Below are 25,014 nucleotides of genomic sequence, written 5' to 3' on the forward strand. Positions count from 1 at the left end.
CACACAGCTAAATCTTGGCAGAGGATGAGGACTTTAATTTCATTAGGCTTTGAGAGAAGGGTGGGACTTAACACACAGCGGAGTGGGGATTCCGGTTAGGTTGAAAGGTGAGAACGAAGCAGGGATCTGTGAGTAGACCTGTTTGACTACAGAGAGGGTTTCCTGGGAGCGACTACAGAGAGGGTTTCCTGGGAGCGAAGCGGGAGATAAGCTGGGAAAGGTAAGAAGCAGGATAAGAAAGAGTTTTAAATGGCTAGATAAGAATTGCAGGGAAAGGGGGACCTGATTTAGAGGGGAAGATGTTGATGACAAAACCAAACATTTTAGAAAACTCATCTGGTAGTGGTACAGAGAAAGAATTAGAACTGGGGGAAACTGGAGTCAGAAATTCAAGTCAGGAGTTTGGAATAGTGCAGGTCTGACGAGCAACAAGATGGTAATGATATAAAGTAGGGCTGTGAGAGCAGTGGCCCAAGCCTGTGGATTTCTTGTAGCATTCTATTGTTTGAAAAAGTGTAAATTATGGACACTCAATACTTGAGATATAGAAAGAAAAACAATGGCTTTGGAGTCAAATAGACCTTGGTTTCAATCCAAGTTCTGGGTGATCTGGAGAAATTTACTTACATAACTTTGCTGAGCCTTTGATTCCTTATGTTAAAATAGGGCTAGTAACACTCACTTTACAGGATGATTGGGAAGATTAAACAAGACACAGTGCTGGATTCTGTGCATCCCTCTACAATTTTTGGCAGATCGGTGAAATGTATGGCATGTCATCAATCAAAAAACAATGAGGCCCGGCGCGGTGGCTCACGCCTGTCATCCCAGCAATTTGGGAGGCCGAAGCGGGCGGATCACCTGAGGTCAGGATTTCGAGACCAGCCTGCCAACATGGCGGAAACCCCGTCTCTACCGAAAATACAAAAATTAGCCGGGCGTGGTGGTGGGTGTCTGTAGTCTCAGCTACTCAGAGGCTGAGGCAGTAGAATGACTTGAACCCGGGAGGAGGAGGTTGCAGTGAGCCAGATCATGCCACTGCACTCCAACCTGGGTGACAGAGTGAGCTGTTCAAAAAAAGGAAAAAAAAAAAAAAAAGAAAGTTATTAATTCACTATATTTTTAGAAGATGGTGGGTTATAGGCTACCTATATCGCATACAAATAAAGCTGCTTTTCACCATTCAGTTCTGCCTCTAAGCAGCATCTGCCTTGAAAGAACCATCTTCTGAGAATCTTTCTCTTCTGTCAGCCAAGGGGATTATACCGCATGATATCTGTCAAGGATAAACGTTAGTTAATTCTTAATTGATAGCCCAGCCACTACAATTGGTTCCATTCAACAGTAATTATTCTCATGTGGTTTGTGGAACTCAATTGTGAGGTCCCTCCTTCCTCCACCCTTTTCAGTGTGTGCATTAAAACATTAGCCTTAAGATCTTTAAACGGGTAAATACATTTTTCTTGCTTCAGAGATTCAATTTTACTTGCCCGAGAAGCTTGTGTGGTGTGATTTTCATCGCTAAAAGCAAAAGCAGCCACATGGCTGACAACACCACCACTTAACAATTCAAAGCTGGGTCACCGTTTTCAGGAGTCTCTTCCAAATCTTTCTGAAGTGCTTTTGAAGTTCTACACTCCCCGTCTAAGGGAACACCCAGCAGACCCAGGATAAAAGGGCAGAAGGGTGAGCTGACGTTTTCCTTTATTTGCATGGCTTAAAGCTAGCCATTTTCTACACCACGCGCCGCCGGGCTGGTACATGCCCGTGTGCCTGTGACACCGAGGCAATTGTTTCTCCTTAAAAAGGGGGTTCGCGTGGGTTAGTTTCGTTTCTGATCTGGAATCTCAGTAACTACAACAAGAAAAGTTTAAAACTCGACACCCTAGGTTCTTCCCCATCGGATTATCTCCGTTCCTTAGAGACAGCAGGAAGGGCAGAATTTTCTTCCATCCACCCACTTCCAGCCCTAGTCTGGCTCAGCGAGGAATGTATAAAATTAGTGGACTCCTCTGAGTGACGTTCCTCGGCTCCAATCAGCGGGCGCTCAGGCGCCTCTGGCCCCGCCCCACTGCTGACTCTCTTTGGCTGATTCCTGCAGGGAGGGAGGAGAGAAGGGCGGCAGTGGGAGGGGGAGGTACCTGGAACTGGGAGTGATGTCAGCTCCCAGCTCGGTGCCTACCCGGATTCCTGACATGGTGTAGTGCAGGCAGGGTGGGGAAGGGACGGGGAAGGACCCGTGTGCTGCGAGCCGGCGGCAGGGCCGGAGTGCTGGGGCTTTGAACTCCGAGAGGAGGTGGACCAGAACTTTTGGAACTAGTGCCGGCGGCTCTCCACCCCCCAGGTAAGGGCGTTTTGCTCCGCTCCGAGACGGGAGGGAAGTGGCACCGTTGTGTGGCTGCAGCTGGCTGTTGCAGCTGCTCCTCCTCTTCCCCGGGTCGATTTCCTTGTGCAACTCACTCCTGTCTCCCAATGGGAACGGGCACTTTTTGGGGGTGGTGGGGGTGGAGGGGTAGGGCTTAACTCCTGGGGCTCCGACCGAGCTTGTACGTGAAGAATACTCCAGGATTGGACGTTTAGGTCTTGTCTGTATCCTTAGACCCCCACACCCTAGGCTCCCAGTAATACCTGAGAACCCCAACCAGAGGGGCGTGTGTGTCTCTCTGTGTGTATTGGGGCATTTAAAAATGCCACAAAAAATTACGGATCATCGACTCAAAAATTATGCTCGTTGAAAATAAAAAAAAGTTTTGTATTTTTTTGTCTCCTTGTGGCCTATTATATATTAAAAGAATATCAATGTTATTCTTATATATCAATGTAAAATATCCTTTTGTGTAATCCAGCAGGATGTGAGAAATTCACTTGGGGTGTTTATTAATTATGAGCTTGTGGGAAAACTCGTCTCTTGGGGGCACACTTCTAAAACTGCAACTAGTATTCACTCATTTTAACCGAGAAATCCCTTCAGCTGCCAACTTTGTATCTGGAGGGGTTAGGATGGCTGCTGAGAATCTTCAGATCTGTTTCCTGTGGCTGCTTGAGGGGCGGGCTGGTAGTTGTGTTTTCAGGGATCTTTTTTAGAGAAGGGAGTTTTATCAGGGAAATGCGGTGGAAGGCGTGGCACATAAACTCTTAATTATAGGGACGTGAATTTTTCAACATGTGGGACCAAAACAAATCCTTGCTTTCAGTAAGAACTGCGGAGAGCAATAGAAAGAGAACTTGATTTCAAAGTCCAAGTTTGGTATTTTGAGAAAGCAATTGCGGGAGGAAAAAGATACTTTTAAGAAGTGAAAGAATATAATTCTGATTTTTGCTTATTTCCTATTTCAAACCCTGTCTTTTTCCTATGTGGAGATTTTGTGTGCCCAGGTCACTAACTGAGTGTGATTGACTTTCTCGAGGGGGCGGGGAAATTGACTCCATACACTGATTCAGGACCCTCTCATCAGTGCTTTAAGGCTCTCTTCTGGAGCAGGAAGGAAAAAAAAAAAAAAAGTAAGCGCTGAAACTCCTGAGTCAAGTTTCCCCTTTCCTTCACCGAAGTTCCTCCTCAGCAGTGAGGATCCTACTGTTGCCAGGTCTGGAGGAAATGGGAGTGGACTTCATTGTGAGTCAAAATCCATATCCCAGGCCCCTGAAGGAAAAGGCATTTCCAGGAGATGGAGAAAGAAAGAAGCCACAACAGTACGTCTAGTAAACCCAAGTCAGGAAATGGGATAGAGAGGACTATAGATGGGGTTCTCTATCTTTCTAGCCAAATGATCATTAGGTTTCAGAACTAGAAAGAAGTGTTTGGTTGTGCTGTTGTTGATGGCATACCTGGGTCTGTATTGTTCTTAGTTCCTGAAAAAATTAAATAGGGTGGATAAATAGCAGGCTTTTTGAGAAAGGAAAATTTGCTTTATTGGAAAGACAACATTTTAATTTTGGTTTGTATTTTGGCTTAAGACACAGAAATTGCAAATGGCTCTGCAATAATGGTGAACAAGTCTTTTCTATTTGTGTTCTATGGGGAGTACATAAAACATACTGTATTTTCCAGTGTACTTTTTCAGTAGGATAGAGCTGTGGAGTGGAGTTTCTGTGGGCTAATGTGAACTCACTGTAGTGTTCCTTGGCTGATAGTGTTCCAACTGCATTTGTAATACCAAAAGATGGGGCTGCAAAAGCCAGACGGTTAAGTAAAGAAGAGTATCTTTAGGATGTTATCCTTATGTGCCAAATTCAAATTTACACTTTCTTTCCAAGAAACTAGTCCTAGTTTAGGGACTTGAATATACCAAAACTCTAAATTTGATTCACAGTTTGAGTAATAGCAGTAATTTTACATACTTAATTTAAATCAATATTTCTCTTTCTCAGTCCATGTTTATGAGGCAGATATAGTGTTGGAAAACACAAAATACTTAAAAGGTGTTAGAGTTATTGAGAAAGGTATGATCAGTTTTTGGTTAAATTCCTTTTGACCAACAACTGTCATATTTCCAAGAGCAACTTTAAAAATTAAGATCGGCCAGGCTTGGTGGCTCACGCCTGTAATCCAAGCACTTTAGGAGGCTGAGGCAGGCAGATCACCTGAGGTCAGGAGTTCGAGACCAGCCTGGCTAACATGGTGAAACCCCATTTCTACTAAAAATACAAAAAAATTGCCGGGTGTGGTGGTGGGCGCCTGTAATCCCAGCTACTTGGGAGGCTGAGGCAGGAGAATCGCTTGAACCCGGGAGGCAGAAGTTGCAGTGAGCCGAGATCTCGTTATTGCACTCCAGCCTGGGCGACAAGAGCAAAACTCCATCTCAAAAATAAATAAATAAAATAAAATAAAAATTAAGGTCATCTGGCCTTAATGGGTAAATGTTGATTTGAAATCCAGGACACACTGAAGTTCCAGATCAATAGTGCCTAATTTCAAGGGCATCACTGACATTTTTTTGGGAACGAGTTCACCGAGGGACAGTTAATTAACTGTTTATGTAGTCTTTTTGTTGCTCCCTGTTCCACTGTGAGATAAATCAGAACAAGGTCATTTTTCCCTCAGTTACTGACTAGCTGACTTCTTTTAAAACCTTTTCTATTCATAAAATATTTGTATAAGTAAATTTAGATTATGTTGATAATTTGTTACATTAAAATTAACTTTTTGTTTATATCCCAAACCAGCATAATTTTCAAACTGTTAACTGAAAGAAGACCTTATTCAGCACTCTGTCTTTTCTTTTTTTTTTGAGACAGAGTCTCGCTCTGCCGCCCTGGATGGAGTGCAGTGGTGCAGTCTCGGCTCACTATAGCCTCTGCCTCCCCAGTTCAAATGATCCTCCCACCTCAGCCTTCCCTGGGACTACAGTCATGCACCAACATGCCCGGTTAATTTTTGTATTTTTAGTAGAGGCGGGTTTTCACCATGTCGCTTAGGCTGGTCTTGAACTCCTGGGCTCAAGCACCTCGACCTCCCAAAGTGCTAGGATTACAGGAGTGAGCCATGGGTGACCAGCCTGTCTTTTCAAAGATACTATTACATGTCTCTGGCCTAGTTTGAATTACCTTTTCAAAACAATGAATGAAGGAGTGAATTAATGAATGCATATTCATTCATGTTTGGGTCTGTGTCTTGATTCTTTATTAAAGAAGCGTCGCTTCAAGGTGAAAACATAGGCAAGAAGTGTTGCAGAATGACGTTTTTATTTTCAGAGATTTCCTTAGAAAGTCATATTAGCTCCAAAATTAAGAAAAAAAAATCACAGTTGAGCAGCCAGTTGTGAAATCTTTCAGGGAGCCATAATCATAACTATCATGATTATTTTGTTATTTTTAACCATGGTCAAACGGATTTAAATATGAGAGTCAAAGCTGTTAGGGTTACTGTCACATTTTGATGTAGAGTATTCTTTGTTTTTTTGTTTGTTTGTTTGTTTTTGAGACAGAGTCTCTGTTGCCCAGGCTAGAGTGCAGTGGCATAATCTTGCCTCGCTGCAACCTCCACCTCCCGGGTTCAAATGATTCTCATGCCTCAGGGTCTCAGGTAGCTAGGATTACAGGTGTATACCACAATGCCTGGCTAGTTTTTGTATTTTTAGTAGAGATGGGGTTTCACCATGTTAGCCAGGCTGGTCTCGAACTCCTGACCTCAGATGATCTGTCTGCCTCAGCCTCCCAAAGTGCTGGGATTACAGGCGGGAGCCACCGCTCCTGGTTATGCAGGGTATTCTTTGTGAATAAAGGGAACAAAATGTCTTCTGGCCAGCATTTTCTGTTCAACTAAAGGTGGATAACTTCACAATTAAATCAGTTATCAAACTGTCCAAAAACTGCTTTGGGCTCTTGTAATTCAGTGCATCAGTAGTGTGTTATGTCAGTTATTTTTCAAATTCATTGCAGTGCACGTCAGAACCTTCTTCCTAGTAAAAAAAAAAAAAAACAACAAAACCCTACAGCTTTTGTCATATATGTCACTGCCACAAAAATTGATGCTGTGTTAAATGGAGCTCATAAATTTAAAACTAAACTGAATTATTCCACCATACAAAATACAAAGAATCTTTCTCTTACACTCTTCATTTTAGATATAATAATTACTGATGCTCATTTGGTGTTCAATGATAGTGTTTCCAAAAGCCAAGTGGTGAGCATTTTTTTTCCACTTCAAAAAAAAAAAACCTAACATACTAGACAACTGGATTTTAGATAAAAAAATATGGATTCTCCCAGGAGTTTTAAGTTTATGCACTTTTTAGGCAGTTTGGGGGAGGAGGAGAGAGAACCTGAGGTAAATATGTACCAGTCTAAACCTACTGAAGAGTGTCTATTTCTGAAAGGTGGGTTTGGACTCTGAGTGGTCCAAGTGGACGTGTTGTCACAGTTTGTAAGTGCTCTTTGGTTATGCTTCTCCCTGGAACTTGATGGGACTCACATTTTGACTGGCCCACACACACATCCTTGTTTTTGTTGGCAAGTGTAACGAGTTCAGAGTAGAAAGATCATGTAGTGGTTTTCTGTACAGGGGTGCACCTAACAATGTCCATGCCTGAAGGAATTGTATAAACCCAAATTGCATCGAGTATCAGTCATTCTGGCCAAGGGTCATGTCTTAAATATGGATCATATAGGAGGAAGATCAAGTACCACCATCACGTTTAGGGCTGGCCCTAGATTTTATGGACACCCTCTGGACTCCACAGTAGGCCTGGATATTTTCACCTCTCCTTTAAGTTAGGGAAATTATGCATTTGACATAAAAAGACAAGTTCAGAAGAGTAGGTGTGCTCATTCTTAGTGTGTGTGTCTTTGTTAGGAGGTGAAACGCCATTTCACCTGGTGAAAGAGGGACTAAGCCTTTTTTCAGTGGCAAGTCTATTCCTGAAGAAGTGGCCAGGTGGGACGCGATGGCTCATGCCTGTAATCCCAGCACTTTAGGAGGCTGAGGTGGGTGGATCACTTGGGGTCAGGAGTTTGAGACCAGCCTGGCTAACATGGCAAAACCCCGTCTCTACAAAAATACAAAAATTGGCCGGGCATGGTGGCATGCGCCTGTGGTCCCAGCTACTTAGGAGGCTGAGGCAGGAGAATTACTTGAAGCCAGAAGGCAGAGGTTGCAGTGAGCTGAGATCACGCCACTGAACTCCAGCCTGGGCAACAGAGCAAGACTCTGTCTGAAAAAAAAATAATAATAACTTGCCAAATTTTAATTTTTCCTTTTAGCAATAAAAGCTGAACTCTGAAGAAGTGGCCAGATTCTTTAGGCCAGCAAGGTAGTTTTGGGGAAGAACTAGGTAGGCCCATTGGGAAGAGTGTAGAATCTTTTATGGTATACAGTAATACTGTACCATATCACTAAATGTACCTGTGTTTTCTTGTATTTCTGTGCCTAGGATCAAGCTCACTGATGTCCTTTTGCTGGCACTTTGTTACCCTTCTCTTCATCCATAGTACTGTACACAAATATTATCTCACTACCACGGAGTTGCAAAAGTTTCTCATGAGGAAAGTTTATTGTATTTACTTTATTTAGAAAAAAATGAAAACAAGGTTGAAACTCTATGGTCTACTTTTTTCATCTAGTGACTTGACAGGGCGGCTGCTATTGCATAAAGAATGCCTTTGCAACCATTATCTTTTTCTAAAGATGCTGCCGCTTATAACAACACAGTATAGAATTTTCTTTTGTTTGCATTGGAATTTGAATAAGCTCTACTTTTTCTTATGAATGATGGAAGAGTCGAATGAACCTGTGGGTTCTCGAAATTAACTCTGGGAAGTGAGAGGGAGGAAGGGAAACAGTGACGACTCACAGGAGACACACTGGTGGAACCTGTGATCTGGCCAGGGCCATTTGTGTGAAGTCACCTGGATCTCAGTGTTTTTCCTCTGGATCAGCTGCCTGGATGGTTTTGTCAAACTTTCAGATCCTTCCATCCTTCACCCCCATCAATGTGTGACTTTGCATAACTGAGAAAGCTAATAAACACAGAATTAAGTTTCCTTTATTGTTTTTCTCTACTAAGGGAATTTGATTCTCTAGGATGACTTGCACTTATAATCACCTTGTGAGAAAGACACAGCTGGATGCCCAACTGATATCCATCCCCCCTCCTTTTCTATAACTGAACCCATTTTGTTTAATTCACCACTATGTCCAGTTAAGTGCTAGATTTCCCAGAATCCCTTGCAACTGGGAGGTGGTTCAGTGACAATAGTCCTGGCTGATGAGATGTAAATAGCTGGATGCCCCGCTCCCCAAAGCTCTTAAAAGGGGAAGCCTCTGTGAGCTTGCCTGTTAAGCCTTTTGCTCTTTGTACTTCTTCCCTGGAGAAAGTAAACAGGCCATCGCGTGACCAAAGACAAGATGCTTGAGGGTTAAGGATGACTGGGTGGAAGGTTAGGAGGCTGAGAAGCTGATAGCATTCTGCAACTGCTCTTCTGGACCCTGTCTGCCCATTTCTTGACTCTATGAGAAAAATAAAATCTCTACTTGGTTAAACCACAGAACTTGGGTCAGTTACTTGCAGCCAAATGTGATCTTAACTGAGTCTAAATGTTTAAAAATCATAGTTCATCTTTTCTTTAAAAATAAAAACGTGTTATTTTGTACGAGAAAAACAGGACTTTGCAGCCATGCAGATCCTCAATTTGAATCCTGGCTTTGCTATTTATTACAGTCTAATATTGGCAAGTAATTTAACCTCTCTGGGTCTCAGCTCTCTCATCTATAAAATGGTAGCTCTGATATATGTGCCATAGCATTTTTTCAAGGATTAGAGATAATTAGAAATTATTATTATTATTTTTTTGAGACAGTCTCACGCTGTCACCCAGGCTGGAGTGCAGTGGTGCAATCTCGGCTCACTGCAACGTCCACCTCCTGGGTTCAAGCGATTCTCCAGCCTCAGCCTCCCAAGTAGCTGGGATTGCAGGTCCCCACTACCATGACCAGCTAATTTTTTTTTTTTTTGTATTTTTAGTAGAGACAGGGTTTCACCGTTGTTGGCCAGGCTGGTCTCAAACTCCTGATCTCAGCTGATCTGCCAGCCTCAGCCTCCAAAGTGCTGGGATTACAGGCATGAGCCACCACGTCTGGCCAGAAATTATTAATAGGAATAATAACGGCATATTCAGCACATGGAAGATCTTCAACAAATGGTGGCACTGTTACCAAAAGGAAATGTAGTAGGGAGCCTGAAAGGGGGAGGCAAAGAATTCAGCTCTTTCTCCTAGAGGGTTCTCGGTAGGTTTACAGCTACAATCCCTTGACTCCATCTACTTGGCATTTATTCTGCCTCCTGTCTCTTATCCTCATTCCCACCTGCCCACACCAGAATACTTGGAACTCTTCTGTTCTCCAGCTTTGGTTTATAAGGATGTCCTTATAAAAATTTTATTAACTATAGCATAGGGATGAAGGGTGGGGGCTCCAGAGTCAGACAGATGTGGATTAGAATCCCCTGTTGTTACTAAGCTGTGTGATTTTGGTTAAGTCTTCTGTGAAATGGGAATAATTGGGTAGTTATGAAGATTACATCTGATAATGTATGTGAAGCACTAACAGCTGGTTTCTTGGCACATGACATACACTGGTTTGATGACAGATATTGTTGTTACTATTTCATTAAGCATGTGTTAAGCAATTCCCAGCCTTGGTACAAGGTCCTCTTGGAGAAGGAAAGACAAACAAAACATGATCTTTACCTTAAGAGTATTCCCATACAGGAGATGGGGGCAGAAAGAGATGGCACACCTTATTCATAACTGTAATAAAATGCAGAGTTAGAATACTGTTTAGCTGTTAAAAAGATTGACTATACTGACTTGTACAGATGTCCATTATATATATTTTAAGAAGTAAAAAACCAAGCACACCTGTATGGTTTACATTTGTCAGTGCATGAAAAATTGCTAAGTGGGATGGCTTATGAGAGTTGAGACGAAGGGAACTTTGTATTTGTTTTTTTACAGTATATTACATCTATGTTACATTACTTGGGAAATATAAAATATGTTAAATTTTTAAATGTCTATTTATTGGTCCTTTTGGAGGTTGGTTGAGGAAAAGCATACTGTGAACTAGACTAGTCACCAGAGCAAAGGAAGAGACTGGGTTTTGTGAGTTTCCACTAGAAGAGGTGGGATTTGATTGGGTCTTAAAGGGTGGGAAGGAGATTTTGAGGAGGCAGTGGGGAACAGATGAGCATACTTGGGTTTGGAGCAAAATGTAGAATAGAGTGATATTAGATTTAGAGAAAAGAGAACAATATTGTTTGAAAAGACGTAAGCTATATTGGGGCAAATCTTACAGGGTTTTAAAGAGAGTGACAAGATTATACCTTAAAAGAGGATGTTTTTAAGAAAAGAAGTGAGGGAACTATTGTTTTATAAAAATGACTCTAGCAGATTGGGTGTTTCTAGTGGGTATATGGGCAAGGGGAGGGAGAAGGACAGAACACCCTAAATCAAGAATGGCCCATATGCTAAAGTTAATTTTCTTTTAAAGATGATGTCTTGCTATGTTGCCCAGGCTGGAGAGCAGTGGCTATTCACAGTTGTGATCATTGTGCACTCATGGGCTCAAGCAATCCTCCTGACTCAGCCTCCTGAGTAGCTGGAACTACAGACACATGCCTCCATGCCTGGCTAAGTGAAAGTTGAATTTTAGTGGGAAATACGAGTTAAGATTTGAACATCTGGAGTTTGAGATTCCATCATGACCCACATTATCGTTAATTTTCTCATTGTATAAATGGATAAAATAATAATACCTATCTTATCAGGTTTTTAGGAGAATAACAATAATAATAGGCAACACTTACCTGGTAGGTTATACTTTTTATGTACCAAGCACTACTCTAAGCACCTTAAATATTTCAACCTAGATTAATCCCATATTACAGATGAGGAATCTGAGGCACAAGGAGGCTAAGTAACTTTCCCAGGGTCACACAGATTATGTGTGTCAGACTCAGAATTTGAACTCAGGCAGGTGCAGCTCCAGGGCCAGTATCTTCAGCCTCTTCATAGTCCTACCTCTGGCATGGTTCTGTACTTGGGGTGTTAAAAGCCAGTATGAACTGTTAGTTGACATTATTAATATGAAGATTTAAGCAAGAATTTAGAAATTTAGGCTTGGAGTTTAGGCCAAAGGCCGGACTAATGGATCATCTTTATAGGGCTGTTACGTAAAGAGTGAGAACAGTTGAGCTCCCCGAACAAGAGTATGTAGAGTAAAAAGAGAAGCAAGCATACAGTCTTCAGGGGACTCCTGATATTTAGAAATGGTCAGGCAAAAAAGAAGTTAGGAGAGGAGATAGAGCAGGATCTGCAGAGAAGTGAAGGACGATGGTGGCCAAGGGAAGAAGCACAACGTAAGTGAACTAATCATGCCATCCAGTGCAACAGACTTGTTACAAGGCTGCATCCAACAGACTGTCCCTGGTCCTGCTGCCAGGTCAGTTCATGAACTTGGAATCCAGAATGCAAAAAATTGAGGACTACATGGGAGCTGATGAACTGCAGGTGGCCTGGTTAGTTCATCCTTTCAAGGAATTGATCCGAGAGAGACATGGTAGATAGCTTGGGTTTGAGGAAGGCTCAGGTAGAGAGAAGGATATTAAAAGAAGGAAAAGGGAGGAAGGAATGAGTGCATGGTCCAGGGTAGAGAGATGGGGATAGACCCAAAATCAAGTGGAGGGCAGTGGGTTAGCCTCGAAATCCATAAGAACCCTTCTTCTGATGCGATGGAAGAGAGGATGGGGGAAATGGAAAAAAAAAAAAGATGTGATCAGAAGGGATACGAATTGAGTAAGTTCACTGCAGGTGGTCTGCATTGATTTATCAGTAGAGTAGGAAGCAGTGAAAGGAAATTCACAGACAAGTAACTCAGGCTCCTGAGAGGATGGCTCTGGGGATTATTGTTATGGAGGAAAAATTTGAAAGAATGACAGAAGTCTCTCATCTGAACAATACAAACTGACACATTTGCCAGAATGTGTCTCGAGGCAGGAAGTTGGTTTATTGAAGTGGAAAGTAGTGGTTATAAAAAAAAAAAAAAAAAAAAGAGGAGAATGAAATTAGACAAAGGGAAACTTGACTGTCTTTGAAGGAGGAATTTTTAGACAGCCAGACTTGATGGTTCACAGGCCAACTTCTTGGGGGAAACCTGAGTTCTGAGTGGTGAGAAACAACTGGTTTTGGAGCCCACAGCTAGGATTTGGTTAAAACAGATATATCAAAGCACCAGGAAATACTCTGTAGAAAGGAGTTGTCCAACAGAGACAGCACTGGATTAAATTCTCCTCCTGATAAGGTGGTCTCTGATCTTCAGTTTACTTATTTCTAGAAAGAGCTGTAGTTGAAAAGACATAGGCTTGTGGCATTTCAGCAGATTTATTGTGGTAATGACATCAGGGGTATGTGAGAAAAGGATTGAAGAATGCAATAATTAAGAATGTGGTACTAAAAATCACTACCCCATCAGTCCATTGGTGGGTCTTATGGCGGTTGCTTTGAAAGATTTCAGTAAAGGCTTGTTCAAGTGTGTGCAGTATAAATTGATAGGCATAATATTCTTGAGTTCAATGGTTTTCAGCAGGGCCGGCTATAGAATCCGTGGAGCCTGTTGCAAAATGAAAATGTGTGACCCCTTATTCAAAAGGCAAGAAAAAAGTGCTGTTAAAGGTACTAAAATATGAAGCTTTTTTCCTTTCTCATACAGTTTTTTTCTCTTGACTTGTCATAGTATTGGCTACTTGTCATTCTATGTGAAGAAAAATTAAAAATTAAAATTACAGCATGAATTCAATTTAAAAATTAAAAAACTAAGCATTGAAGGTTTTAGCATGAATTTACTCTTCATCTTTGTATTATACAATATTGTTTTTGTTGTTGTTGTTGTTTGTTTTGTTTTGTTTTTTGAGACAGGATCTCACTCTGTCACCCAAGCTACAGTGCGGTGGTGTGGTCACAGCTCATTGCAGCTTCTACTTTCTGGGCTCAGGTGATCCTCCCCCTCAGCCTCCCAAGTAGCTGGAATTACAGATGCGTGCCTGGCAATTTTGTAGAGATGGGATCTCACCATGTTGCTCAGGCTGGTCTTGAAATCCTGGACTCAAGCAATCCTCTTGCCTTGGCTTCCCAAGGTGCTGGTATTGCAGGTGTGAGCCACTGCGCCCAGTGCAATGCTGGTTTTAAATGAAAATATAGAGCATTGAACTCATATGCAGAATTACTGAAGTTGTTGATGCATATGTATATTGTTATGAGAACAGTAGAAACACTGCACAAAACTAAACTACTTTTATTTCACTTCTTGACGTGTGCACATTCTATTGACACCTACCTTTGGCTTATGATGTGTAATGAAGGACTGAAAGGAGAAGCAACTATGAGTTGCCTTATCTTTCCTTTTTCTTCTGTGCCATCATTTTCAGCACAAGTGGTTGGCTCATATGGTTAAGTAACATGAGAAAGAGAAAAAACACTAGGGCTCCTTGGTCATTTGTGTTTCTTAGAAAGACATTTCTGCATGCAATTAAGTTCTGGTTCAAATGGAAGTCATTGCCTCTTGGGGCAGTCAGCACCCACCTGCCTGCTTACTCAGTTGTATTTGTAACACACTTACCTTGCACTTGCTTTAAGTCTTGCTGAACTCCCACGCACCAGGAGTTCACCGGAATTCTGAGCTCATGGTGCATTGGGAAAACTGTGTGAACAGAGAGGCCAGGAATGGTGGCTATACATATTACGTGGTATGTTAGGCTGTTTTGCATTGCTATAAAGGAAAACTAGGACTGGGTAATTTATGAAGAGAAAAGGTTTAATTGGCTCACAGTTCTGCAGGCTGTACGTGAAGCATAGTGCCAGCATCTGCTTCTGGCAAGGCCCCCAGGAAGCTTCCGATCATGGCAGAAGGCAAGGGGAACCAGCTTGTCACATGGTGAGAGACGGAGCAAGAGAGACAGAAGGGAGAGGCCCCAGACTCTTAAACAACCAGATCTCCCATGAACTAATTGAGCAAGATTCACCAAGGGGATGGTGCTAAACCACTCATGAGGGATCCGCCCCCATGATCCAGTCACATCCCACCAGGCCCCACACCCAACATTGGGAATCACATTTCAACATGAGATTTGGAGGGGCCAAACATCCAAATCATATCACATTGTTCTCCTCTGCTCACTTGTGGGCTCCATTGTCGCATTGGACCTGACTTACAAAACACAAATTCAAAATTATCATTCTCAAGATGGTGACAGTAGAGTATTAAACCAACCATGGGTCTTTTCTGAGCATGGGGTCCTGTGTTACTGCCCAGGTCACAGGTCCATGAAGATGTCTCAGAAGTCAAAGAGCTCACTTTTGAGGCTAAGTTTCCCTTGGTCCTAACGTCTCAGCTTCATTATTAAAGTTTGCAATGTATCAGGTTTGTGGGTGGTAGCCTAGGGGACCCTCTTCTGGCCATCAGCAAGGACATTTTTGCCTTTCAATAATTTTTTAATCACCCTTCATTCCCCCTACCAGTATATCTGGGTTCACATCCTTCTCCTCTCTGATACAGACCTTGCCGTTGTCTCCTACTGGAGCCCTGCAGGTAGTCCCTTCTTTCTTTTTTTTTTTTTTTTTTTTTTTGAGACGGAGTCTCTCACTGTCACCCGGGCTGGAGTGCAATGGTGTGATCTTGGCTCACTGCAACCTCTGCCTCCCTGGTTCAAGTAATTCTCCTGCCTCAGCTCCCTGAGTAGCTGGGATTACAGATGCCTGCCACCATGTCCAGCTAATTTTTTGTGTTTTTAGTAGAGACGAGGTTTCGCTATGTTGGCTAGGCTGGTCTCAAACTCCTGACCTCGTGATCTGCCCGCCTCGATCTCCCAAAGTGCTGGAATTACAGATGTGAACCACCACGCCCGGCCCCCCTTTTCTTTATTCCTCATCTTAGTGCCAGACAAATTTTCCAAGTAAGTTTGGTACCAGTTCACCTTGTCTACTCCAAAGCTTTCTTTGAGCCATGGCTTACAGCAGAGTTCTCATCCTGTGTTCCTGGGGTGGAGACTGCATGGAGACAGGGTTGGTTTGGCCTACATATTATTAATAAAGAAGTTTCAGCCAACACTTGCTTTGGGAGGGTTTACTTACTGAAATTCACCTATTGAAATTCAGATTTTAAAAAGAGGTCTGGCCACTGTGGGCTCTTGTTTCCTTGTGCTGTGCTGGTGCCCTAAAGAACAAGATGGACTGGGCATGGGGGGAAAGATGCCCAATCCATCTTGTTCTTGGGTTTACTCTTAAGGCAGAGTGATTCTTTGCTGTGGCAAAGTCTTCACTTTCAGCTATGTGAATGGAAAGCAGGTATCTGGCTATTCTTAAGAATGGTGTGAAGCAACCTGAATGTTGATCTTTTAGTCTGAGAAATTAAATTCCCCGTTCATAACGCAAATTGGGTGTATGCTTTGTAGCAGCCTTTGGTTGCTTTTTTTAGGAGAAATATTTCTTAAGTCTGGCCTGGCTATTATTACCACTGTGTCATCTTGTGATCTCGTCTGATTTTGACCTCTTTCTCCAAGCTTGCTTTTCCCTGCCCTTCGTGCAGAGGACTCCGGCTCCAATCCCTGGATGGCTTTAAGTCCAGCAAACCTTTCTGTTTTTCCTATTGCTCTTCTCTTTGCTTAACCTCTCCTCTTTCCTCCAGACCCACTTAAAAGCAGTTCATCAGGAAAACTTAGCTGAGAGTCTCAGTCAGAACTCACTCGTGCAGGAACTTTGCAGGAAACAGGTAATCTAATTTTGGGGTTTTAACTGCTCAAGTACCAATTGGGTGATGAGTTAAGGTTGTTTTTGAAGGTTCTTTCCAGCCCAGTGATTTTGAGATCTGGCATCTACTTGTTATTTGAAATTGTACTTTGTGATAGGAACTTTACTTGCAGTATCTCAGTTAATTAAGAAGCCGCACTAGCATTACCTCCATGTTACAGATGAGGGAACTGAGAATTTTTTCCAACTGACTCTCAAAATGGCTCTTTTCTGGATTTGTCTTATTTCTTCAAATAGATTATGGACTAGTTGAAGACCATGACTGCCTTTGTTGACAAGACCTGCTACCTGGTAGGAACTCAGTAAATATGTGATGAGATGATTGGTTCATTCAACCAATATGCACTAGGCCTATACCAGGCTCCATGGAGATGCAAAGATGCCCCAGCTAGAAAATGCAGTATTAGTTATACTCTAAGCTTGGCCTCCTACCTGGGCACGAAGGTAGTATGAAATGGTGGATCTTGGGCTCTGGAGTTAGATGGACCTATAGCTGCGGTTCAGTTTCCTCATTTGTCAAATATGGGCAGTAATACTGTATACTTTTGTAGCAGTAGTTTTCAACTGCAGTGATTTTGACCTGTAGTAGTCATTTGGCAATGTCAAGAGACATTTTTTGTGTCACAACCTGGGGGTGGGGGTGCTGCTGGCATTTAGTGGGTACAGTCCAGGGATGTGGCTATCCATCCTACAATGCACAGGACAGCCCCCCACCAATGAAGAATTATCCTGACTCTAAGTATCAGTAGTGCTGAGGTTGAGAAATGCTGCCTTAAAGGGTTGTGAAGATGAAACAAGATAATGACTGCAAAGAGTTTGGCGTAGTTAGCTGTTACTCCAAGAAAGCCATCCCAAAGACTGCAAAATCATACTTTGAAAGGCAAACACCAAAAGGCTTAATTTCATCAGCATCAGTGATTCTTGCCAGTGAGAAGCCTTATGCTAAGGATTTCATGCTCTCCTGTTTGGGAGTGGTGACAGACTCACTGGAGATTGTTTATGTTACACTGTGTACTACCGTGAGCTGGCGTGGGTTTATCAGAGCTGTAAAAGCCATTATTAGTTTTTAGGATATTCCTGGTAAACTTCCTGCTTGCTTTACTAGTTTGTTCTGTGGAGATAATTCTGGTGTGCGGGTTTAAATCTTCTGATGGAAAATGTTTTGACTATCAAATTCCCAAAACCTGTTTTGATACGTGAGACATGAAACGTTTTGGTTTTCACATCAAGAAGCATTATGTTTTTCTAGCCTTGGATTTTAAACAAAGCAGCTTTCCCCCCTGTTTACTGCCTTACCTGCCTATCTGTGGGAGTAGAAGGGTGGAGAGCTAGCTGCTGGATTTCCATCTATTGTTTATTGTGGATTTATATTTGAAATTGTTAAACTTTTTTTGTAATTATAAAGGTAATATATGTATTTATAGAAAATTTGAGTAACATAGAAAAAATAGAGAAGACACAGTTAAAAAAAGGCATCAGTAATACTTTCACATGAAGGTATAATCAGCTTTGGTGTGTTGGTGTGTTTTCTTCTTTTTCTATTCCTATATTTTTTCCATAGATGAAGTATCCTGAGTATGTAATTTTGTGTCCCACTGTTTTTAAAACTTCACATTGTTTTATTTTCATTTCCTCACACTACTAAAATGTCTGTAAATATTTCTAAGGACTGTAAAACATTCCATCTGTGGGTGTTTCATTATTTAATCCCATTGTAAAAATATAGCCTATTTTCAATTTTTTTTTTTTTTAGAGACAGGGTCTTCCTCTGTCACCCAGGCTGGAGTGATGTGATCATAGCTTACTGCAACCTCAAAATGCTGGGCCCAAGTGATCCTCCTGCCTCAGCCTCCCATGTAGTAGGATTATAGGCATGTGCCACCATGTCTGGCTAATTTTTTTTTTTTTTTTTGTAGAGACTCTGTCTCAAAATATCAGTAGTACTGAGGTTGAGAAATGCTGCCTTAAAGGGTTGTAAAGATGAAACAAGGTAATGAATGCAAAGAGTTTGGCGTAGTTAGCTGTTACCCCAAGAAAGCCATCCCAAAGACTGCAAAATCATCCTTTGAAAGGCAAACACCAAAAGTCTTAATTTCATCAGCATCAGTGATTCTTGCCAGTGACCCTGTCTCTACAAAAAAAAAAAAAAAAAGTGATCTTCAGCCTCCCAAAGTGCTGGGATTACAGGCGTGGGCTATTGCACCCAGCCTATTTTCAATTTTGATGAGCATTTGTGCATTCAGTATTTTCTGTATTTCAGATCATTCTTGTCTATACAATAGATGATCACATGCAGAACAAAAGGACTGGATATGTGTGGATACTTTGATTAGTATTGTTGTCAGCTGCCCCAAAGCTTCTACTAATTTTTGCTCCTGTTAGCACAGTGATGTTCTCATATTAGTGGAATTTGATAATTTTCTAGGAGAAAATAAATTTTGTTTTTCTTTTTAATGTATTTGATATTATTGAGCTAAATCATGTTCATATGACTATTGGCTATTTCTTAACAAACTGTTCATGTTCTCTGCCCATTTATTGGGAATTAGTATTTTTCTCATTTGTCATAAACTCTAGTTCGTGTATTTCACTTATTAATCCTCTATCATAGTTGCTGCAAATATTTTCACCTACTGTTTCTAATTTTTTAATTCGGTTTGTCTTTTATTTTTGTTAGTGATATAGAGGTTTAAAATGTTTATGCAGTCTAATCTATTGATTGTCTTTTGCACTTGCGGTTCTCCAACTTTCCTCTTGTCTATACTAAAATGAACCCTTACTGCTCTGGAAGTCTCTATTCTGAATAATCAGTGTTTAAAATTATATCCCAAAGTAGGGTATCACAGGGTTTCCTGATGAGGATAAATGGGCCTGAAGTGCTTCTGGGCACCCACTATGTATCATGGGAAAACTTGCACGTGTGTGTATGTGAGAGAGAGAGAGAGAAAAATAGAGAAAGTTGGTGAGAAAAGGGGAGGCTGTTTTTGGGCCAAGGGTTGTTTGTTTGGCTTTTTCATTTCTTTTCCCCTGATAGAAGTGAGCTTACTGAAGGCAGTGGGGCTTCCATAGATTCCTGAAACATCTGAGTGACTGAAACCAGCGGCTTGCTGAGCGAGCTGTGACTACACCTGGCAAGGGGTGTGTTAGGCATGTGTTGAGTCTGTGAGAAGGCAGATGGAGCAGAGACTCAGGCCGCATCCCATCCAGTTCTCACCCCTTAAGTTTTGCTCTTTGAGGCTGCAGGCTGTTGCTCAGCCTCACCCAGGTTGAGTCCTGTGGGAGGACTCATAGGAGCCCACAGCCCTGTTGCAGCTCACCAGCTGCACTAACTGTAGCTTGAAGACGAAGGTAACAACTAGCGCTTACCTGGCACTTAGCTGTTTTGCAAAACCCTTCCACTAGGGCTTTTATAGATGCTTCTCACCTCAACCTTATGAGCTTAAATACTGTTTCCATCTCCATTAATTTGGAGGAAACCACCACTCAATAGATGCATCATTAAAATCCAGAGCTTCCGACTCCAGGGCTGACCTGCTCTACTTAAGAAAGAATTCCATCATTGTATTTTCTGGTCGTAGGTTCTTGGTGGTACTATTAGGCAGAGGGTGGCACCAACTGTTTTAGGTTTTGGAGTCAGACATATCTTGACTGGAATCCCTACATAGCCCTATCTTGGCATTGTGGCTTTGTTACTTACCCAGCCTGAACCCTGGTTTTCTCATCTGTAAAATGGAAATAACAATGTGTGCCTTGTAGGAATATGGTAGACCCTCTGGATCTGAGGGTTCCACATCTGGGGATTCAACCATAGCAGATGGAAAATATTTGAAAAAACAAAATAACCATACAACAATAAAAATACAAATAAAAAATACAATGCAACAACTATTTACATAGCATTTACGTTGTATTAGGTCTTAAGTAATCTAGAGATGATTTAAAGTATATGAGAGAATGGGAGGATGTGTGTAGGTTATATGTAAATATGTAAGGAACTTTAGCATCTGCGGATTTGGGTATGTGTGTGGGTATCCTGGAAACCAATTCTCCATGGATACTGAGGGACAATTGTATTAAAAAGATTAAGTTGAGATTGGTGCAAAAGTAATTGCGGTTTTTGCCATTACTTGCAATGCCAAAACAGCAATTACTTTTGCGCCCACCTAATATATGCAAGATGCCTAGTGCAGCACCACTGTGCTCATTCATTGTAGGAGCTCAGTAATGATTGTTTCTTAATCTCGAAGCTGAAAATGCTGCTGTTCTTTTTTTGTTTGTTGTTTGTTTGTTTAAAAGTTTTAGAATTGCAGGTAGATCTGCACAGACTTGGGAAGTTCTAGTGAGTATCACTATATTTAAATGCTAGAAACACTTCTTTATCTGACCTATTTATTTTTCTGTTGAGTAGACTTTCTTTTCCGTTGTGGATAAGTCATCTGCATCTCTCAAATCCTTCTGCTTAGAGAATTGCGTGATGACTCCTCAGCTTAGGATTGTGCTCGTAGGCAAAATAAAACATGTTTTGTCTACGTGTTCATGTAAAAAACACAGACGGCTCTCTTGAAGGGCAATAACCCTTCTCTTACACATAGTTGAGATTTTTGGCATCATTCATGGAGTTGTTACTTGCCCAGGCTTCATAAACTTTCAGGTACCAGAGCAACATTAAAGAAGAAGATTGTAGAAACTCATGAGAAAAGACAAATCTGCTAAATAACCCAGGGGAGGCAAGTTGCTAAGTAAATTTTTATTTTTCATGCCATTTAAAAGTTAGGTTACATTTCATTGGTCTTTATTCCAGACCTTGTTCAACCACATAAAAAAAACTCCCTGAAATTCAATCATTTTTGCCTAAAGAATTTCAACATGAGGTTGTCTTGCCATTTAATGTATAATGTGTGTTTATTTAGGCTTTTTCATTTTAATAAATTGAGCCAAGTAACTGCTATAATTACTTTAATTTAGAATTATAATCCAGTGCAGTCTTTTTTGTATGGAGTTAAAAATACCCTTTGGGAATCCTCTTTAAATGTGTCCTGGACCTTCTTATTTTTTTATCCCTGCTACCATGGTTGCATTTTCAATAAGAAATCAAGTTAGTATTAGAATACGAGGTTATGCTAATGTAAGTGGGGCTTTATTGGGTTAAGGGTTAACATTCTTACTTCTGTTCTGGGAACTTTAGATCCGTTGCCCTATGGTTTTTTCATTTTTTCCACCTTTTGGTAGGAAGGGAGAGACAATGAGAAGAAAGTCTTTTTTATATGATTTATACAAGTTTATAAATTAGAGTTTTAATATAATTCACGCCATGTGTATATGCTTCACCTAAAACATAGATACAGTTAAGGTCAGTGATTATGTGAAATTTACATGATTTCTAAGTTTTCTGTCATGTTTAGAGTTCAAGGATCAAATTGAGCATACTGTTGGCTAAATCTTATAACTTTTGCAAGCTGAGTGCAGGACATTGTGAAATGCCTCACCCAATTGTAATGGTCAGTAGGAAATTCTTTTCCTAAAATTTCAAGCCTGTTGCTTGCCTTTTTTTCCCAGCCCCCCACCCCGCCCCCGCTTTTTTTTTGTTGTTTTTTTTTTAAGACAAGGTCTCACTCTGTTGTCCAGGCTGGAGTGCAGTGTCGTGATCATAGCTCACTGCAGCCTCAACCTCCTAGGCTCAAGCTATCCTCCCACCTAAGCCTCTCAAGTAGCTGGGATTACAGATGCGCACCACCATGCCCGACTAATTTTTTGATTTTTTAAATAGGCATAAGGTCTGGCTGTATTACCCAGGCTGGTCTCAAACTCCTGGGCTCAAGTGATCCTTCTGCCTCGGCCTCCCAAAGTGCTGAAATTATAGGCATAAGCCATCATGTCCCACCTGATTTTTTAATTTGCAGCCAAAGTGGACATTTGGAGACAGAGGTGTTTGTGGTGATAATGGTTAGGAGAGAATGGACAAACAAACTTGGTACTGACTTGACTATTAACTGACAGGATACAAAGGACTAAAAAATATGCCTAGTGATGGGCAAAGACTTCATGACTAAAACACCAAAAGCAATGGCAACAAAAGCCAAAATTGACAAATGGGATCTAATTAAACTAAAGAGCTTCTGCACAGCAAAATAAACTATCATCAGAGTGAACAGGCAACCTACAGAATGGGAGAAAAGTTTTGCAATCTATCCATCTGACAAAGGGCTAATATCCAGAACCTACAAGAAACTCAAACAAATTTACAAGAAAAAAACAAACAACCCAATCAAAAAGTGCGCAAAGGATGTGAACAGACACTTCTCAAAAGAAGACATTTATGTAGTCAACAAACATATGAAAAAAAGCTCATCATCACTGATTGTTAGGGAAATGCAAATGAAAACCGCAATGAGATACCATCTCACGCCAGTTAGTATGGCGATCATTAGTCTGGAAACAACAGATGCTGGAGAAGATATGGAGAAATAGGAACGCTTTTACACTGTTGGGAGTGTAAATTAGTTCAACCATTGTGGAAGACAGTGTGGCAATTCCTCAAGGGTCTAGAACTAGAAATACCACTTGACCCAGCAATCCCATTATTGGGTATATACCCAAAGGATTATGAGTCATTTTACTATAAAGATACATGCACACGTACGTTTATTGCAGCACTATTCACAATAGGAAAGACTTGGAACCAACCCAAATGCCCATCGATGATAGACTAGATAAAGAAAATGTGGCACATACACAACATGGAATACTATGCAGCCATAAAAAAGAATGAGTTCATGTCCCTTCAGGGACATGGATGAAGCTGGAAACCATCATTCTCAGCAAACTAACACAGGAACAGAAGACCAAATACCACATGTTTTCACTCATAAGTGGGAGTTGAACAATGAGAACATATGGGCACAGGGAAGGGAACATCACACATTGGGGCCTGTTGGAGGGGTTGGGGGCAAAGGGAGGGATAGCATTAGGAGAAATACCTAATGTAGATGACAGATTGATGTCTGCAGCAAATCACCATGGCACATGTATACCTATGTAACAATCCTGCACTTTCTGCACATGTATCCTAGAACTTAAGTATAATAAAAAGAAATATGCCTAGTGATCCTGAGATAACAATCCAGTTGGGTAGCCTCATGCTGATCCCTTCAAATCATTTTGGCACCAGCCCTTTGAAACAGAGCCAGGATAGTACATATGAGAACCCAGCAAGTTTCACCAGGCATTTCTTGTTGCTGGCTGGTTGGCTTAGGGAGTAAATAGAGTAATTAGCGCTCATTAGCACTCCCACGAGCTATAATGCATCTACCTGAGGCAGAGAGATGCTTGCCTGCGTTCCTGAAGCATAGAAATCCCCTTATGATCTCTTCAGTCCAGACATTTTTGCACTGCAGAAACAAATGCCAACTTGGCAAGAGTAAAATCCTCCAAGTGCCTCAAATAACAATAGGCAAAACCTGTGGACTAAGGACAGAAGGCTTTCCTAGGAACGGTTAGTGTGTCTAAGAAATTGGTGTGCTGTTTAAAGCTTTCTCTTCTCCCCCAACCCGCTGCCTCTCAGTGTATGCGACTGAGGTGAACCAGATGAGTCAGAGATGTTGGACGCGGTAGTCATATAACTTGATCCCCTTAGCCTCTTGTCAGCTGTACTTCAGAAGCTATAGTCTCCATCAACGGAGGGTCTGGATTGTACAGAGTCATTGAGAATGAAGAGAGAGAAACCTTTGACGGTGATCTGTGGCCCTGTCCAGGACCCTGTGCCATTGATAGTTCTTGTTCCTATGAAATATTAATCTGTGGTATGAAGGTGGGAGTCACAAAGGGAGAAGGAGGGAGCCAAGTTTTGGGGGCTTGGTACACACGCCTGGAGAAACATGTAGATAAGTTGTGAATTGGCAGATTGTTATGGGAAAGAAGCCTGAACTAAGAATCCGGCACTCTGATCCCTACACTGATTAGCTGTGTGATATTGGGCAAGTCACTTAACCAGTTATAAAATTGTTAGAACGATACCAGCCCAGCCCTCACTGGGAGGGGTTTAAGAATCAAATGAGATCATGTGTAAAATGCTGTAAAAGATTAAGTAGTAGTATGATTTTTGAGTTTTTATATGGAGTACATTAGCTACATTTTAAACATCCTCACCTAACCCTCTGGTAAAAGTACCTGCTTTTCCACTGAATTCCAGCCCTGTGACTCTTAATTCCATCCCTGTACCCTAAACTAGATTGGAGCCTGTTTGGATGCCAGGTAGTTCCCTTGAAGTTTTTTGGAAGATAGTGCTGTCTCCTGGGCAAGACAATAGCAGGAGCTCCTGATTCCTGCTTTGGCCTGTCTGCCATCCCCTTTCTTGGGGATGCAGTAAATTCTACAAAGTCATCATTCATCTATCAGTTCCATAGGAATTGTTCCCTGTTATTAAAAGTTTGGAACATTGGCTGGCTGCAGTGGTTCATGCCTACAATCCCAGCGTTTTGGGGAGGCTGAGGTGGGTGGATCACTTGAGCCCAGGAGTTCGAGACCAGCCTGGGCAACATGGTGAAACCCCATCTCTACAAAAAATGCAAAAAACTGGCCAGGCATGGTGGTCCCAGCTACCAGGGAGGATGAGGTGGGAAGATCACTTGAGCTCAGGAGGTCAAGGCTACAGTGAGCCACGACTGCACCACTGTACTCCAGCCTGGGAGACAGAGTGAGACCCTGCCTCAAAAAACAAAAACA

At 41.6% G+C, this 25,014-nt stretch overlaps 1 protein-coding gene across 18 annotated transcripts in view; it reads left to right on the forward strand.

Annotated features, from left to right (window-relative positions):
• The first annotated feature begins 2,086 nt into the window (after nucleotides 1-2,086).
• LOC100444041 (liprin-beta-1) overlaps nucleotides 2,087-25,014 on the forward strand; it is a 176,320-nt gene continuing 153,392 nt past the window's right edge. For 11 of the 18 annotated variants that reach the window (XM_054527032.1, XM_054527031.1, XM_063711728.1 and 8 more), the window contains exon 1: nucleotides 2,112-2,344. The gene's annotated coding sequence lies outside the window, so the exon portion shown is untranslated. Of the gene's footprint in view, nucleotides 2,345-16,535; nucleotides 16,585-25,014 lie in introns of those variants that run through there. The other 7 variants (XM_054527029.2, XM_009247578.4, XM_063711726.1 and 4 more) reach the window with 3 other exon arrangements.

Source organism: Pongo abelii, chromosome 10, assembly GCF_028885655.2.
Source record: "Pongo abelii isolate AG06213 chromosome 10, NHGRI_mPonAbe1-v2.0_pri, whole genome shotgun sequence".
Taxonomy (NCBI): domain Eukaryota; kingdom Metazoa; phylum Chordata; class Mammalia; order Primates; family Hominidae; genus Pongo; species Pongo abelii.